This window comes from Tachyglossus aculeatus, chromosome 4, assembly GCF_015852505.1.
Source record: "Tachyglossus aculeatus isolate mTacAcu1 chromosome 4, mTacAcu1.pri, whole genome shotgun sequence".
In the NCBI taxonomy this organism is placed as follows: Eukaryota; Metazoa; Chordata; class Mammalia; order Monotremata; family Tachyglossidae; genus Tachyglossus; species Tachyglossus aculeatus.
Window position 1 is genome coordinate 60,909,845 of NC_052069.1, and position 18,486 is coordinate 60,928,330.

General features: G+C 43.1%; 1 protein-coding gene and 1 non-coding gene across 5 annotated transcripts in view; one reads left to right on the forward strand and one right to left on the reverse strand.

The window, feature by feature from the left end:
* Nucleotides 1–18,486, reverse strand: part of VAV3 (vav guanine nucleotide exchange factor 3) — a 360,450-nt gene that overhangs the window by 41,191 nt on the left and 300,773 nt on the right. The gene's annotated exons all lie outside the window — the stretch shown is intronic.
* LOC119927914 lies at nucleotides 10,023–10,160 on the forward strand. Its single transcript, XR_005450879.1, has one exon. It is a non-coding gene; the product is annotated as a small nucleolar RNA SNORA7 (small nucleolar RNA).

Sequence of the window (18,486 nt, forward strand, 5' to 3'; positions counted from 1 at the left end):
ATAAATTGCTTGCTTCTCGAGTCTCTCCATGGAGAAGGCACATAATACATTAGGCCAGACCCAGAGCATGTGCCTGCTGCCTGTGGCTCATTAATCCAGTGAATATCACCTGGACTGAGGCTATAGAGCCCCCCTGCCCACCATGGAATAGTTCTGAGCCCATTCAAACATGAATGGACTGGGTTGAAAAAGGATCAGAAGTAATGGCTACTTAACAAAATGGGAAAATTTCCCAAGTTTCAATGCACTTCTCTATGTGCCTGGTACTGCTTCAGAGATTACTGAACGATTAATCACACATGAATATAACCATGACAAATGTCACCCTTCCCAATCTCACTCCCACATGCAGCAACAATCCTTCTACAGCCTCGGGTTTGGGGGAGGAGAAGAAGGCTCAAGATACAATAGCCTGCTGCATTAAAAAAGAAAGGAGAAAAAGTTAAGAGCCACAAATTTGTGCAAAGGAAGGCAAACCACTTGATTCTTGGTACTCCATGTAGAACATAATCCACCGATCATTTTCCTTATTTCCTACATTTATCCACAAGCAATTAAGTTTTTGAGCTTTATTCTCCCAAATCATGAGCTAAGAAAAATTTGGCTTGTGGGGGTTGTGATGGAGAAAGGTGCCACAAGTTATCAACTCGCAATACATTGTTTTTAACGAACCAACTTCATGCATAGATCTGCAGCAAGATAAATATGCTTGTTTATTGGGTATTGGCGAACATTCTAATTTTGAATCCATTTGCTTTCTTTAATTTCTATGTTTGAAAAAAGGACTAGGACAATTTCTACAGAATATCTCTGGCCAGATGCCAAAGGAAGATATTTTCTGTACATTAAGATGGTGATCTATATGGGCATATCTCTCTCACTAGATTGTAAACTCAACAGCAGGGATCACATCTACTAATTCCCCTGTGCTTTTCCAATTGCTTAGTGCAGTGCTCTGCACATAATAATAATAATAATGGCATTTGTTAAGCGCTTACTATGTGCAAAGCACTGTTCTAAGCACTGGGGGGATACAAGGTGATCAGGCTGTCCCAAGTGGGGCTCACAGTCTTAATCCCCATTTTACAGATGAGGTAACTGAGGCTCAGAGAAGTTAAGTGGCTTGCCCAATGTCACACAGCAGACATGTGGCGGAGTCGGGATTCAAACCCATAACCTCTGATTCCAAAGACTGGGCACTTTCCACTGAGCCATGCTGCTTCTCATGATAGCCACTCAATACATACCAGTGATCGATTGAGGGTATCATGTTATCTCATACGCTACCAATTTTCTTACTGACTAGAAATTTAATTCCATTGGTTAATTAATGAAGAATCCCATTGGAATTAAATTTCCCACCTGCAATGAATATAGCCTCTCCTCCAAAACATTACCAAAACCACTGCTAAAATAATTATCCTGAAGCAAACTATGTCCTTATTCAATTATAACTAATCAAAAATGGATGCTGTGTTCAAGTTCACTTTAGACTTCAAAAGGTCTACACTTACATATTTTCATGTAAATATGTTCAATTACAATTTAATGGTGCTATGGTAAAAGGGAAAGGTGGTGGGATGGGTCATTATCTGGACTTAGATGAGCAAGAATGGAGCACCTAGTATATTCACAGGCAAATAAACCTCAAATGCCATAGGCCAATCAAACAAGAGTATTTATTGAGTCCTTACTCTGTGCAGAGGTATATACTAGGGGCTTGGGAAGATACAACAGAATTAGTAATAATAATGATGATGATGGCATTTGTTAAGCGCTTACTATTTGCAAAACAATGTTCTAAGCACTGGGGAGGATACAAGATGATCAGGTTGTCCCATGTGGACCTCACAGTCTTAATCCCCATTTTACAGATGAGGTAACCAAGGCACAGAGAAGTTAAGTGACTTGCCCAAAGTCACACAGCTGACAAGCGGTGGAGTCAGGATTAGAACCCATGACCTCTGGCTCCCAAGCCTGGGCTCTTCATTTTTTAAATGGCATTTATTAAGCACTTACTATGTGCAAAGCACTGCTCTAAGCGCTGGGGAGGTTACAAGGTGATCAGGTTGTCCCACTGGGGCTCACAGTCTTAATCCCCATTTTACAGATGAGGTAACTGAGGCCTAGCGAAGTCAAGTGACTTGCCCAACATCACACAGCTGACAACTGGCGGAGCCGGGATTTGAACCCATTCATTCATTGAATCAATCATATTTATTGAGTGCTTACTGTGTGCAGAGCACTGTACTAAGCGCTTGATGACCTCTGACTCCAAAGTCCGTACGCTTTCCAATGAGCCACGCTGTAGTAGACACAATCCCTGCCCTCAAGGATTTCACAATCTTAGAGCAGGGCTCTAAAATGAATTACAATTAGGAGGAAGCAAACAAATTTAAAAATATGTACCTACCTGCTAGCAGGGAGGGTAGGCAGGGGAATATGGAATGTGACAGTAACTGGGTGCTTAGATGCTATGGAAGTCTAAAGAGTCAGTAATAAAAGAAACCAGGAAAGGGCGATCAGAGATTAATCAGGGAAGACCTCAATCAGTAGTATGTATATAGTAATGATGATGATGATTATGCTATTTGTTAAGCACTTACTATGTGCCAGGCACTGTACTAAGCACTGGGGTGGGTGGGTGGACACAGGAAAATTGGGTTGAACACAGACCCTGTCCCACATGGGGCTCCCAATCTTAATCCCCATTTTACAGATGAGGTAACTGAGGCACAGAGAAGTAAAGTGACTAGCCCAAGGCCACACAGCAGACAAGTGGCAGAGCCGGAATTAGAACCCATGACCTTATGACTCTCATGCTCTCATCCACTACACTATCCTGCCCCTCCATAGCACTAACTATGTGTAGAGTAAGGTCCTGAGCATTTGGGAGTGTACAAGAGAACTCCTTGTGACAATCCTGCTCTCAAGAAGCTTACAACTAGCAGGGGAGAAGGACTTTAAAATAAATTACAAGTAAGGGGAAGCAACAGAGTTTAAAGAGATGTATTCCTAGGGGGCTCAGGAGGAGAATGAGTACCTAAGTGCAGGGAGATGAGAGATTAATCAGGGAAGGCCTCCTGGAGGAGATGTGATTTCAGAAAGTCTATGAAGAGGGGGGAGAGTAGTGGTTTGCTGGATGTGAAGCCGGGCCAAGAGTTCAGCAGCAAGAGACTGAGAGCTCACCTCCTCCAGGAGGCCTTCCCAGACTGAGCCCCCTTTTTCCACTCCTCCTCCCTATCCCCCCACCCTTCCTCCTTCCCCTCTCCACAGCCCTTGTATATATTTGTACAGATTTATTACTATATTTATTTTAATTGTACATATTTACTATTCTATTTATTTTGTTAACGATGTGCAAATAGCTATAATTCTATTTGTTCTGACGATTTTGACACCTGTCCACACGTTTTGTTGTCTGCCTCCCCCTTCTGTAATAGTAATAATAATAATAATATAATAATAATAACGATAGCATTTGTTAAGTGCTTACTAAGTGCAGAGTACTGTTCTAAGTGCTGGAGGGGGATACAAGATGATCAAGTTGTCCCACGTAGGGCTCACAGTCTTAATCCCCATTTTACAGATGAGGTAACTGAGGCTCAGAGAAGTGACTTGCCCAAGGTCACACAGCAGACATGTGGAGGAGTCAGAATTCGAACCCACGACCTCTGACTCCAAAGCCCGTGCTCTTTCCACTGAGCCACACTGCTTCTAGACTGTGAGCCTGTTGTTGGGTAGGGACCATCTCTATATGTTGCCGAGCTGTACTTCCCAAGCGCTTGGTACAGTGCTCTGCACACAGGAAGCGCTCACCAACTTGTACTTCCCAAGAGCTTAGTACAGTGCTCTGCACACAGTAAGCGCTCAATAAATACGATTGAATGAATGAATGAATAAATACAATTGAATGAATGAAGGAAGGAAGGAAGGAAACTGCCAACAGAGAGTGAGCAGTTGAAGGGAGGGAAGGAGACTGAGCACAAGTGTTTTTAAGAGTTGTAAAGGGAAGTCAGTCAATCAATCAATCATATTTATTGAGCATTTACTGTGTGCACAACACTGTACTTAGTGTTTGTGCGCATACAATTTAACAATATAATAGACACAGTCCCTGCCCACAACAAACTTACAGTCCAGTGGGAAGGGGTAGTATGTCCAGGTGGAAGGGGTAGATTTCAAAAGCAGGCAGGGTGCCTCTTCCTGAGAGATGGCAAGGAAGGATCATCATCAATCGTATTTATTGAGCGCTTACTATGTGCAGAGCACTGTACTAAGCGCTTGGGAAGTACAAATTGGCAACATATACAGTCCCTACCCAACATTGGGCTCACAGTCTAAAAGGATGAGAGAGTGATGGGGGAATAAGAGAGAGCTGGGGAGGAAGGGGATATTTGAAGGTGTTTTGCACCTAAGGGCTCTGGTTTCATCAACAATGTAATTGGCAAAATCATCATGGGTGAGAGAGGGGGAAGCAGGGGATTTAGGGGCCCAGGGGTTTTCAAGAGGATTGTTGTATTGTTAAATTGTACTCCCCCAAGCAGTTAGTGCAGTGCTCTGCACACTGTAAGCCCTCAACAGATATGACTGATTGACTACACAAGATATGTCCTACTTCATAAGACAGGTTCACTCTGTCACTGATGAAAAACGGCCTGACAAGCTTCAATTCTGATACAATCAAGTTATTGTGGAGGGGTTCCAGTAATAATCATAGAAACTGCATTTACTGAACACCCACTGGGTGAAATGCTCTATAGAGAATTCATTAATCCCAGCTCTGTCACTTGTCAGCTGTGTGACTTTGGGCAAGTCACTTAACTTCTCTGTGCCTCAGTTACCTCATCTGTAAAATGGGGATTAAGACTGTGAGCCCCACATGGGACAACCTGATCACCTTGTATCCTCCCCAGCGCCTAGAACAGTGGTTTGCACATAGTAAGCGCTTAACAAATGCCATTATTATTATTATTATTATTATTATTAAGTGCTTTCTAGGTGCAAATGAACTGTGCTAAACACTGAGGCTTATATAGCTAATCAGTTTGGACAGACACAAAGGGCTCATGACCTAAGAGCTGGGGACAGCAGGTATCTCATCCCCATTTTACATGTCTATCAACTCTGTTACATTGTACTCCCTCAAGCACTTAGTATGGTGTTCTGCACACAATAAGTGCTCAATAAATACAACTGATTTTACTGAAGCTCAGAGAGGGTAGGAGATTTGCTTAAGGTCACCCAGCACATGGTTGCCATAGGGTCACCTGATTCCCAATTCTGTGGTCTTTCACTACGCTGTGAAATGATCAATTTTTCAGAGCATCATGTAGTTGCTACTGATGCCATCTACTTTATAATGTCTACAAGTGGAGTCTTGAGTTTAATATTTTTTGTCACTTTTTTTTATGTGTCTGTTAAAGTGTTTACAATGTACCAGGCACTGTACTAAACGCTGGAGTCAATACAATCAGGTTGAAAACAGTCCATGTCCCACAAGGGGATAACACAATCTTAATCCCCACTTTACAGATAACGTCAATTAAGCACAGAGAAGTGAAGTTACTTGCCCAAGGACACACAACAGCCAAGTGGTGGAGTTGGAATTAGAACTCATGTCTTCTGACTCCTAAGCCTGGGTTCCATTAGGCCACACTGCTTCTCTGCTATGTTAGATGTTCGGACACGCAAAAGAAGTACTTTTACAATGTTTGTTCTTATCAGAATGCATCTGTGGGAACCATGAATTATATTTTTTAGCAATTCTGATCGCTCTTGTCCTTATTGTCAAAAATAGGTTCTGGCCACTCTGTTCATTCCACAAACCAATTGATCATTGATGAATTTGGACCCAACCCCTTAACATTTTTCCAATTCTCTTACATCTTTTATGGCACCTAATCAATTGCACTGTCAGACTACAGTCTGAAAGGTTTTTCCAAGGATCAAAACCACGGTAGCCTGGATGGCATTCAACTCTCTAGACAATTTCTCAGAAGGAATGCTGCTCTAACGATGCAATTATGGAAAGAGGCTCATGCCACAGTAAAACAACCTTTCACGCTTTTTCACTGGTTGAATCAACACACCACTGCCTTCTGGTAAGGATGAGAAAAAGCTACTGTCTTGAAAAGGAGACACATGTAATGCCATCTCACTGGCTAGGGAGGCAAGCTCTCCCATTGAAATTTAATCTTTCTCTACATTCTGTCCATTACTAAGTATGACAGGGAGTTTAGATTTTTTTTTTCAAAAAAGCACTGTCCAGTTTGGAAGCAAGATCAATTGCAGAAAGGATTTTTGGTAGGCAAGCCTAATATGTTAATCACCGTTAATATATCGATATGTCAATAAGAAGCAATGTGACCTAGTGGAAAGAGCCTGGGCCTTTCCATTCCACCATTTACTGCTGTGTGATCTTGGGCAAGTCAGTTTACTTCTGTGTGCCTCAGTTTCCTCATCTGCAAAATGGGGATTAAATACCTCTTCTCCTTTCTACATGGGACCTGATTATCGTGTATCTACTCTAGAGCTTATTGTTGTGCTTTGCATATAATACATGCTTAACAAATGTCACAATTCCCATAATTTTTCCTAAAAATGTTAAAGCATCCAGATGAATAGTATCAGTGATATAACATTTTCAAACAAAGCCAATAATCAGGGAGACTGATTCTCATGGGCTTTTAATAAAGTTGATTATCTATCTAACAGTCTCTCCAGGGTCTCATTTGCCCTATTATCATAAACTGTCTGTTTCTAATGTCCCTTTCCTAAAATTAACACTAGTTGAACAAAACTTCTACAGCAAACATCTGTCATAATAAAGTCCTCGTGGACTCTGGACATGTTCCAGGCAAACGAGGGTGTACATTTTCACACAGAGCCTGATTTCCAGCCACCAGATTTCAGTTCTATCTTCTATTTTTTTCTATTTTACACAAGGGAGCTGCAATGAATTGGCAGGCAGACATATGCCAGTCGGTCATGCTGCCAATAAGCGAGCACCGAAAGGCAAAGGAAAATTGTTCCTTACAGCAGCAACCGAAGGTGTCATTGGCACGATAAACACATCCCTGCACTCCATAAAGGAATGCCCCAGAGGTGGAAATCTGAGCTGTGAATAATGGTTATCAGCTTTCACTGTTTTCTCATCTCCTCCGGGGATCCTGCCCTGCTGTTTACCTCCCGTGTTGAAATGATCGGGTTTCGCAGTGTAAATGGCACTTTTTCATGCCAGTGATCTTCAGATTTATTGGCACAAAGAGTCCTTGATTCTTGGGTTTGGTTTTCTCTTTCCCAGAGTTAGGCTGACTGGGCACACATTTCACATAAATGAAAGCCTACGTCCAAGACTAAGGTCTTTCATGTACCTCAGACCTAATTCTCTCTTTGAGCCCAGGGTTATGCAACTATTCTGTCAGCTACATGCTAAGTGCCAAACACTGTAATAAGCCTTGGGAAAGACATGAGTTTATCAGGTCAGATGCCGTCCCTGTCCCACACAGGGCTCACAGTCTAAGGGGAGAGAGAACGGGTACAGAATTCCCATTTTACATATGAGCAAACTGACACATAGAGAAGTTAAGAGACTTGCCCAAGGTCACACAGCAGGTTAAGTGGCTAGGGACAAAATTAGAACCCAGGTCCTCTTACTCCCAGTCTCATGCTCTTTACACTAGGCCACATTGGGCAAGAGCTCACAATCCTTGGAAATTCCCTCGACGACCCAAGTCTGAATCCGTCAATCGCATTTACTGAGCACTTACTGTGGGCAGATCACTGTACCAAGAACTTGGGAGAATACAATATAACAATAAACAGACATATTACCTGTCCACAATGTGCTTACAGTCTAGAGGGAGAGACAGATATTAATATGAATAAATAAATAATAGATATGTGCATAAGTACTGTGGGGCTAGGACGGTGGATGATTAAAGGGAGCAAGTCAGGACACAAAATGTACTGGGAGAAGAAGAAAGGAGGGCTTAGTCAGAGAAGGCCTTTCGGAGATGTCCCCTCAATAGGGCTTGAAGCGGGGGAAAGAAATTGTCTGTCGGATATGAAGAGGGTGGGTATTCCAGGCCATGAGAGGGATATAAGCGAGAAATCAGCGGCAAGATAGATGAGATCAAGTTACATGGAGAAGGTTAGCACTAGAGGAGCAAAATGTGTGGGCTGTGCTACAGTACAAGAGTAGCAAAGTGAGGTAGCAAGGTGATTGAGTGTTTTAAAGCCAATGGTGAGGAGTTTCTGTTTGATGTGGAGGTGGATGGGCAACCACTGGAGTTCTAGAGGAGTGGCCTGTACGTTTTTGTAGAAAAATGATCCGGGAAGCGGAGAGAAATTTGGACTGGAAAGTGAAGTCTCTGAGCACAGTGGCTGTGCCCAGTTGGCTGTGGTTTAGTTGCCTGAGCAGAAAGGAGTTGAGGGTAGGGGGAGGGATGGCACCCTATAGCTATGTTTTGTCTTCTCTGAACTCTGAGATCTGCAAGGTTTTTCAAACCTGAGGTATGTTATGGTATTTGGGTGTTCACACAGGCCACACTCTCTTCGGGATCGGGAAGCTTCCCCACCTGCCAGGTCACAGAGGGTCTCCTAAGGTGGCCACTCACACTATGGGGGAGGCAAAGGGAGGGTGAAAGAGGGTTTTCCTATCCTAGGGAAAAGGGCAAGCAAAGACAGCTCTGCACACCCTTTTACCTCCTCACTCCCACAAGGCACCCTCCCCCAAATTTTGCAAAAAGAGACCTCTTTGGGGCTTGTTAATTAGCCCTCCATGAAGGCAGATAATGCTAAAAGCAGAATGCTAAATGAAAGGCAAACTCACCGAATATTAAACTGAAATCAAATCTTTTTTCTGACTTTTCTATGATCGAGAAAATAAGCAATGTGCTTAACACACCCAGTAACAAGCTGTGCATTTGAGAGCACTTGTGACAGACACACCATGGGGAGGAATGGCTTAATTCCATCTTTGATACTGTACATGGATTCAGAATCACCCAGGGAATCAAAGATCCCCCAATGTTGAATCCTGCATTTTATGCCATGCTTCACTTAGAAAAATGAAGCATGGATGAATAGAAACATCACTAAAAACCAGAGCGACAACCAGCTGGAGCTATAGACCTTAGCACGAAGGCCTTTTTTCTTATGGCATTTAGAAATCAAGCTAGATCTTTTTATATGCTTGTGGTAGCAAAGAAACTAATGCTGTGGGAGGCAAAGTTCTTGGCAAGACAGACTGTGACTAGGGCCAGAATTTAGTACATTTTATAATGGTATTTATTAAGTGCTTACTATGTGCCAGGCACTGTAATTAAGCACTGGGGTAGGTACAAGCTAATCAGGTTGGACACTACCCATGTCCCACAGGAGGCTCACAGTATTAAACCCTACTTTACAGGTAAAGTAACATGCCTAGAGAAGTGAAGTGACTTGCCCAAGGTCACACAGCAGACACGTGGCAGGGCCTTGATTAGAACTGATTACATTCAAATCAAAACCACCCTCTTTAGGGGATTATAAATTCTAGATTATGTTGCCTTTAGGTAAAGCATTTACCTAATTTAGCTATGTGTCATTTAGCTTCAATTCTACTTGTTCTGATGATTTGACACCTGTCCACATGTTTTGTTTTGTTGTCTGTCTCCCCCTTCTAGACTGTGAGCCCGTTGTTGGTTAGGGACCGTCTATATATGTTGCCAACTTGTACTTCCCAAGCGCTTAGTACAGTGCTCTGCACACAGTAAGCGCTCAATAAATATGATTGAATGAATGAATGAATGAAAGCCAACAGCTAATTACATCACTAGCTCTACTGTTGCTGCACTTTCCAAGAAAGATATTTTTCTTTCATTGAGAGTCTTGCCACATCTCTTAGACGCCCCATATTTCCCTTTGCAGTTGTCTCTCATTATGCTCCGTCATATGTATTGAGCACTTACCGTGTACAGAATACTGTACTAAGTGCTCAGGAGAGTACAATAAACAGTTGGTAGACATGTTAACTACCTCTCTCAGGGTCACACCTGGAGAGTTTCCAGTACTCTACCAGTCTCAGCTATGGGAGGGAGAGTCAAGCAGAGGCATCCCTATTCCATTCCTAGCTTGTCCAGGGGCCAGCGAGTGGAAGGCAATCTGCTACAAGTCAATACTCCCCTGTGCTGGACAGCAGTGGCATGGGAGACTCAGATTTATTGCACGAAAGGAGGCAATAGTAAACCACTTCCATATTTTTACCAAGAAAACTCTATGGATATCTACCAGAACCACTGCAGATGGAGGTGGGGCATTTTTAGACTGTGAGCCCACTGTTGGGTAGGGACTGTCTCTATATGTTGCCAACTTGTACTTCCCAAGCGCTTAGTACAGTGCTCTGCACAAAGTAAGCGCTCAATAAATACGATTGATTCTGGGAGAGATGTGTCCTTGGTGTTGCTATGGGTAGGAGACTAGTCGACAGCGTAAGACAAAGACAAGTTAACTTCTGCTTTTCTGGGGAGGCCAATCAATTATTCAGTGGTTTTTATTGAGGGCTTAATTGTGTGCAGAGCACTGTACTAAGCACTTGAAAGAGCACGAAACAAACCTAGATCTTAGGCGCCTGAGAGGTCACAGGTTAGGTGGGGTGCAGATTGCTCTCTGCATGGTCAGATTGTCACAGCATTGAACAATCCTATGACAGCGTGGGGGGCTGGCTAGAAAGAACAGAGACCCTTCAAGCCAGGTCCCAAAGCAATTACCTCTAAGATCCTTCTCACTGAAAGGACGTTCTGACCAATAGCAGGTCGGATGTGTCCCTATATCAATAAGTGGGAGTAGCAAAGGTTGGAAGCTTACTTTTAGTTCTCAATTGTTTGCTATTCTGAATTAAAGTGGCAAAAATAGGAATTCCGGGAGGATTTTAAATACATCTGTTAAGTAGGTTGGAGGGAGGGAGTGGGTTTTTTTCTGTTTTTTGAGTAGTTTTTATTGGTATTTTAAGTGCTTACTGTGTGCTAGGCACTGAATTAAGCACTGGAGTAAATGCAAGCTAATCGGGTTGGACACAGCCCCACACAGGGCTTACAGTTTTAATCCCCATTTTACAGATGAGGTAACTGAGGCACAGAGAAGTAAAGTGACCTGCCCAAGGTCCCACACCAGACAAGTTGTGGAGCTGGTTTTATAACCCAGGCCCTCTGACTCCCAGGCCTGTGCTCTAATAATAATAATTATGGTATTTCTTAAGTGCTGACTATGTGCCAGGCACTGTACTAAGCACTAGGGTAGATACAAGCAAATCAGTTTGGACAGAGTCCACGTCCCACATGGGGCTCCCCATCTTAATTCCCATTTTACAGCTGAGGTAACTGAGGCACAGGGAAGTTAAGTGACTTGCCCAAGGCCACACAGCAGACAAGTAGCAGAGTCTGGATTAGAACCCATGACCTTCTGACTCCCAGACGTGTGCTCTATCCACTATGCCTTGCTGCTTCCCCAGTAGGCCACACAGCTAGATGGATGGTTCTTGCAGGCAGATAGCAGTAATCCTGGAAAACCTGATTTCTTTCTGGTGTCCTCAAAATGTCCTCGGTGAATTAAAAGATTGGTACCCCTTCCTGAACTTTTGCTTTAGTTCTCTACAGTGTCTGATGCTATTTCAGCTTTTTCCTCTTCCAGACAAGATCTTCGCAAAGCCTCTAAGATAGTCACCAAGCCAACCTGTTTTCTCCTGGTGTTTACCCACTATTATAATAATAATAATCATAATAGCATTTGTTAAGCGTTTACTATGTGCAAAGCACTGTTATAAGCACTGGGGGGGATACAAGGTGATCAGGTTGCCCCATGTGGGGCTCACAGTCGTAATCCCCATTTTACAGATGAGGTAACTGAGGCTCAGAGAAGTTAAGTGACTTGCCCAAGGTCACACAGCGGACATGTGGTGGAGCCGAGATTCAAACCCATGACCACTGACTCCAAAGTCTGTGCTCTTTCCATTGAGCCATGCATTTGAGGTTTTGCTCCTATAAACATCCAGCTTGTCTTCAGTTTCTTCATTTCTAGACTATGAGGCCATTGTTGGGTAGCAACCATCTCTATATGTTGCCGATTTGCACTTCCCAAGCACTTAGTACAGTGCTCTGCACACAGTAAGCGCTCAATAAATACGATTGAATGAATGAATGAATTTCAGCTCTTTTTACGGCAGTTCTTTGTCCATTTGCCTTATCAGTCCCTCCCAGGGAAAGTGTAACATGAGGAATATTGTTTCAGTGCTGGTGAGCTCAGCACTATTTATATATATCCATTAAATTATTTATTTTGACCACTGTAGTTATCAGTATTTTACATTAGTCTCCTCTGTTAGAATTAAAGTTCCTTGAAGGCAGGGAAATTGTTGCTTCTTTATTTTGTTCTTCCCAAGTGCCCAGTGCAGTGCACTGCACCATTTGGCTTTCCAAAACCTCACTGTCATCTGTTTTGTCACCCTGATATCAAAAATTGCACATAGGAGGTGTTTTTGAATTGCTTAAGTAGTTCCAAATGCAGTGTTTGGGGTAGATTCAGGTTTCATAGCCATAAAGCAGCCTGGGCACTTCAATTGCCTGCATACCTTCTGTTTCATCTGAATCTTGATTTCCTGTTGGCATCACACTCTGCCAATCATTATAACCAAAGGACCCTCTACCTTTCACTGTTGGACAGTGCACTGCCGAAGTAGCAGAATATTGTGACCAGCATTTGGTTCTTTGTTGCCAGGGGAGATCCCTGGATGTGTATAAGCCTTGTCAGGTATGGGCTGGTACATAACTTTGCTCTTCTTCAAATGAACTGTTTGTCCATAGAGTTCTTCTGAGCCTGAGAAGCTGGACACCCCATTATTACCTGCATGATTGTGAGTACGCTTCTGGAACAACATTGCCCATCTATAGCAACCCCTGCTACGGGGATCCCAAGGACATTGGGATATACATATATACAGCACCTGTATATATGTATATATGTTTGTACATATTTATTACTCTACTTATTTATTTATCTTACTTGACATATCTATTCTATTTACTTTATTTAGTTAATATGTTTGTTTTGTTCTCTGTCTCCCCCTTCTAGACTGTGAGCCCACTGTTGGGTAGGGGCCGTCTCTATATGTTGCCAACTTGTACTTCCCAAGCACTTAGTACAGTGCTCTGCACACAGTAAGCGCTCAATAAATACGATTGATTGATTGATTGGATGATCCTCTCAGCCTATTGAGTCAAAAGAGTTCCCCAGAGGACAAAGTCATATTCTCACACCAACTTCCAAATCCCTTCTTTGTCTCAAGCATTTTTGCACAGACAAGATCTAAACACACTGGACCTAATACACAGCCCTGCTCAATTCCATTGGTGATAGGGAAACTTCTCCAATTCGGTTGGACCAGCCATAGTGTCATGGAGTATACTCTTGGATGCTTGATGTTTTTCTTGAAGTGACAGCCAAACTTTCTGTTCATTTGTCAAAATCCAGCCTATTGATGATTCCCAATTCTTCTGTAAAGACTTTGAACACTGGGTAGAGTTCTTGATTTTATCCCCTGCATTTCTACTGATTCTGACTGTCAACAAAGATCATGACTGCAGTGCCCCACTGTGATTTCAGGAGTGCACAGCTAACACTATTCTTCATCAATCGTATTTATTGAGCGCTTACTATGTGCAGAGCACTGTACTAAGCGCTTGGGAAGTACAAATTGGCAACATATAGAGACAGTCCCTACCCAACAGTGGGCTCACAGTCTAAAAGAACTATTCTTCACTTGTTGGCCATGAAGTCCGCTGGCTCAGCCCTGGAGAGCACTAATATCTGATCAAAATTTTTTCTGCAATGCTTTCCTTTTCATCTAATCTTGTCAGTGATTCTGGTGGCAACTCTGAAATCTTTTCACTCTCCTCAGTATTCCATAAGCTCAGGAAGAGTCTCTGTAAGTGACTACACTCTGATTCTCTTCCCCACTTGCATAGTTCAGCTGACAAATAATTGTGGTATTTGTTAGGTACTTACTATGTGTCAAGCACTCTACTAAGCACTGGGGTAGATACGAGATAACCAGGTCAGATACAGTCCCTGTCCCACATGGGGCTCACAGTCTAAGCAAATCAGACCCAGGAGCTTTGCTTCTCCTTATGACTGGCTGCAGTAACGACCTCATTAATGTCAGAAAGAAAGTCAGGTTTTCACAAGGTCACAGGTCAACTTTTCTTCATAGAATCGTTCTCCATGGTGGAAGGGGGGTCAAGGAATTGCAGTATCCGTCTCTCTGTGGTCCTCTCTTTTCTTTTATGAGTCTAGTCTCCACTGGTGCTTCAGGAATACAAAAGCATCCTTGGCATTTCATCTTAGGCTGAGTCTCCTGATTCCTCCAGTGGGACAGGATTGTGCCTGCACGTGCACTGGCCAAGCTGCACTGCGTCTGCCCAGAAGGGGACAAACACTGCTTCCACTCCCCCCAGCTTCTCCCCTGCTCCTTCTCACTTACAGCCACACTGTAGCACAACACGTTAGGCCGTGCACATGCAAGAGTGTGAGTCTGCGTGCGTGTGTGTATTGGGAAAGTGGCAAAAGTGGGGTCAGACAGTTAGAATGGGAGCTTCATATTCTCCAGCTCTAGTGCACTGTGCACAAGGTCATCCTGACACATCAATCAGTCATATTTATTTAGTACTTACTGTGTGTAGAGCACTGCACTAAGCACTTGAGAGAGGATCATTTTTCTACAAAAACATTAAGGACATGTTTCCCTGCTTCTCAAGAAACTCCAGTGGTTGCCCATCCACCTCTACATCAAATAAAAACTCTTCACCATTGGCTTTAAAGCACTACATCACCTTGCCGCCTCCTACCTCACCTTGCTACTCTCCTACTACAATCCAGCCCACACACTTCGCTCTTCTAATGCTAACCTTCTCACTGTACCTCGATCTCATCCATCTTGCCACCAAACCCTCACCTACCTAATCCCTCTGGCCTGGAATACCCTCCCTCCTCAAATCCGACAATTACTCTCTCCTTCTTCCCTTATTGAAGGCATATCTCCTCCAAGAGGCCTTCCCTGGCTAAGCCTCCTCTTTCCTCTTCTCCTACTCCCTTCTGCATCACCCTCACTTGCTCCCTTTATTCACACCCCATCCTAGCACCAAAGCACTTATGTACATATCTGTAATTTATTTATATTGATATCTGTCTCCCCTTCTAGACTGTAAGCTTGTCGTGGGCAGGGAATGTAGGAATGTGTCTATTTATTGGTATACTGTACTTTCCCGTGTGCGCGTGCAAGTTTGCAGAGAGGCATCTAACTGCCAAGCCAACACCAGGGATCCCAGGGCCACCAGCCTCCCACTTCCCTTTCTTGGGACTTCTAGAACAGAGAACAGTAGTGGAAGAGGGAGGCCAAGTGTCCATGAGCCTTGCCATTCCCAGGAATACCCATTCTCTGAGGCCTGTGGGCAGCTAGGGCCAACTGTAGACCAGTTAGCAATTATAAAAGAAAAATCCATTACACAGAGGAGTAGGCACGCCTTAGAAGGGTGGTGTTTAAAAGGTACAAAGTCTCCAAGCTCTTTTCTTAGTTGATAAACTTCTGCTGTGGCTCACAAAAGTACAGCTTGGCTCTGGGTAATTACCTTTTGCTTCCAATTAAAATGGAAAAAGCAACGAGCATATCATGGAATGACAAAGAAAACAACAATGTGCATGGGATCCCATCTGCTTCACGGATTTTTGTTCCAAATGTGTGTCTTGCAGACACTGGGACTAGGAACCTGCAGGGTACTGCACGACTGCACATGAAGGCTTTATTTTGACAAGTGCAATTCAGAATTTCCAATGGCAACTCCACCTAAGAGGCAGGTCCTTCAAGCATGAACACCGTCATCTCTAGTTAAAGTATAAATATAGGGCTGGGCTATTTTGTTACCAAGGGAATAAAGCTACTGAATCTTTCTTCTCTTTGTACGTTAATATGGTGTAATGGGTCTGAATGCTATGCCCAATAACAAGCCGCATCTGCTCTTAAAAAAAGGGCCCGCAGTTGGCAACCATCCCCTTTTTGCATTCATTTCACTTTCAGACAATTTTGTTTATGTTTACAGATTGTTAGAAAGGAAGGACAAGGAAGGAAACTGACTTTCAAACTAATTTCTTGTGAGGAAAGTTTGAACAAAGTGTGTTTACATGGCTCTACTGCCAGCTCATTGTTCTATGGGAGGTAGAATGGAACTGCTGATGGGCCTCTTGAAGCTTCAATGGCATTAGAAATTACTGTTGTTAGGATAATGATACAGGCTGGGTGGGCAGCTATTCAAAGGAAGAAAGCTTCTGACGGCAAGAGAATCATTTGCCGTTTTGGCACCTGGGATCAAGATACGTGTCAGCACGCAAGGCAGCCTGTTCACTTCTACACTGGTAGAATGAAGTGCATTTCTTGAAGGGCTTGACCCGGTGAAGGAATTTCTAAAAATATTCCATCCAGCCAGTGTAGATATCACCAGGCTCTCTGCAGTACCATGAATAATCGACTCCCTTACCTTGGCAGAAACAGCCTATGTAGTTTTAATGAAAATATAACACTGGTTTACAAAGTGTTAGTATAGCTCAACCCTAAAGGTTACTGGCCTCTCAAATAAATCACACCAATTTTTCCTGTATTAAAAAAACAACAACCAATAGTCAAAATATTATTCCCATCACATATCATTTACTTAAAATGCTTCTTAATGGAGTTATGAAAGGTCAGTTTTTGATGATGTTATTAGGGACTGAAAGCTCTAGACTATAAGCTCATTTTGTGAAGGGTCATGTCTATCAACTCTGTTATATTGTACTCTCCCAAGTGCTTAGTATAGTGCTCTGCACACAGTAAGAGCTCAATAAATGCAATTGATTGAAAAAGTACGTTGCTATGAATTAATTCTTCTAAGGATGAATGGGGAAAAACCTTTATAAACCATGATAACACTGTCTCAAATACCATTTCATTTTCTGTGCAACATTATAAAAATAATAATAAAAAATAAAGTACTTAGAGAAAAGAAGTAGCTTAGAAGACGTGTTTCCATGGTGGCAATTGGTAGATCATATTTCAGGGCTTTCAGGGTTGTAACGAAAGGTATTTAATTATGCATTTATGTGCCAAGTGCTATAGCGAATACAAGACAAACGGATCAGACACTGTCCTTGTCCCACACAGGGTTCACAATCTTGTCATTAAATAGTGCAAAAGCTGCAATGGCTGAGTTGTGTACCTTAAGCTATGAATCCTCAATCACGGAAGTAACCCCTGCAGTTCTAGGAGCAAACGGTGTCATGTGATACCAGGTTACTATGGAAACTATTCCCTTTTAACAAATGAACAAGTCACACATGGCAAACAGGCCAAGCTGTAAACATTCAAGACACACCTTGACTTGTAGCCAAGTTTGCTTTATGTATCCATCTGCCTCATGACTTTCTAAACCTGAGTTGTGTCCTCGACTCCAACACCCTGTCAGGACTCTGAACCCCAGTGAACCCCACAGGGAAGGTGTTGCCTGCATCTCGGCTCTTTAGAAGCCCCCAAAGTGAGCCATGCCAGGTCCCAGGTCCAGGACTGGAAAGAAAATGGGCCTGAAATAAAGGAAAAGATTGGACCCAGGGCCTCAGTGCTGGACTGAGTATCATTGCCTACTGGAGTATACCCCCCTCTTGACTGTGAGCTCATTGTGGGCAGGGATTGTCACTCTGTATTGCTGTACTGTACTACCCCAAGCACTTAGAACAGTATTTTGCACTCAGTAAGCACTTAAAAAATATGACTGACTGACTGAATGAATGAATCCCAAAACTAGTAGGGAAGCTAGCAGGGCAAAAGCTTTCTTTAGAATCCATATGGTTTACAAGACGGTTGACTATTCAGTGAGGGCTACAGGCCAGAGGTGTATTTTGTGGTATTTGTTAAGCACTTACTCTGTCAAGCACTGTACTAAGCATTGGTGTAGATACAAGACATATGTCAGACTCAGTTCCTATCTCAGATGGAACTTACAGAGCTTACAGACTAAATAGGAAGAATAGATATCGAATTCCAGTACTACAGATGAGGAAATTCTTTTAAGGGACTTCCCCAAGGTCCCACAACAGGCAAGTGGCAGAGCAGGAATTAGAATCCAGACCCACTGACTCTCACACCCGGGGTCTTTCCACTTCGGCACATGCACTTCCCAACAGAAGCAGCATGGAGAAGCAGCTGAAGAGGTAACGTGGCCTCTTGAAAGAGCCCAGGCCTGAGAGTCAGAGGTCACGGGTTCCAGCTCCACCACCTTTCTGCTATGTGACTGTGGGCAAGTCGCCTAATTTATCAGTACCTCAGTAAAATGGGGATTGAGTACCTGTTCTCCCTCCTACTTGGATTGCAATCCCCATATGGGCCAGAAGCCTAATCTGATTCACTTTTATCTACCTTTGTGCTTA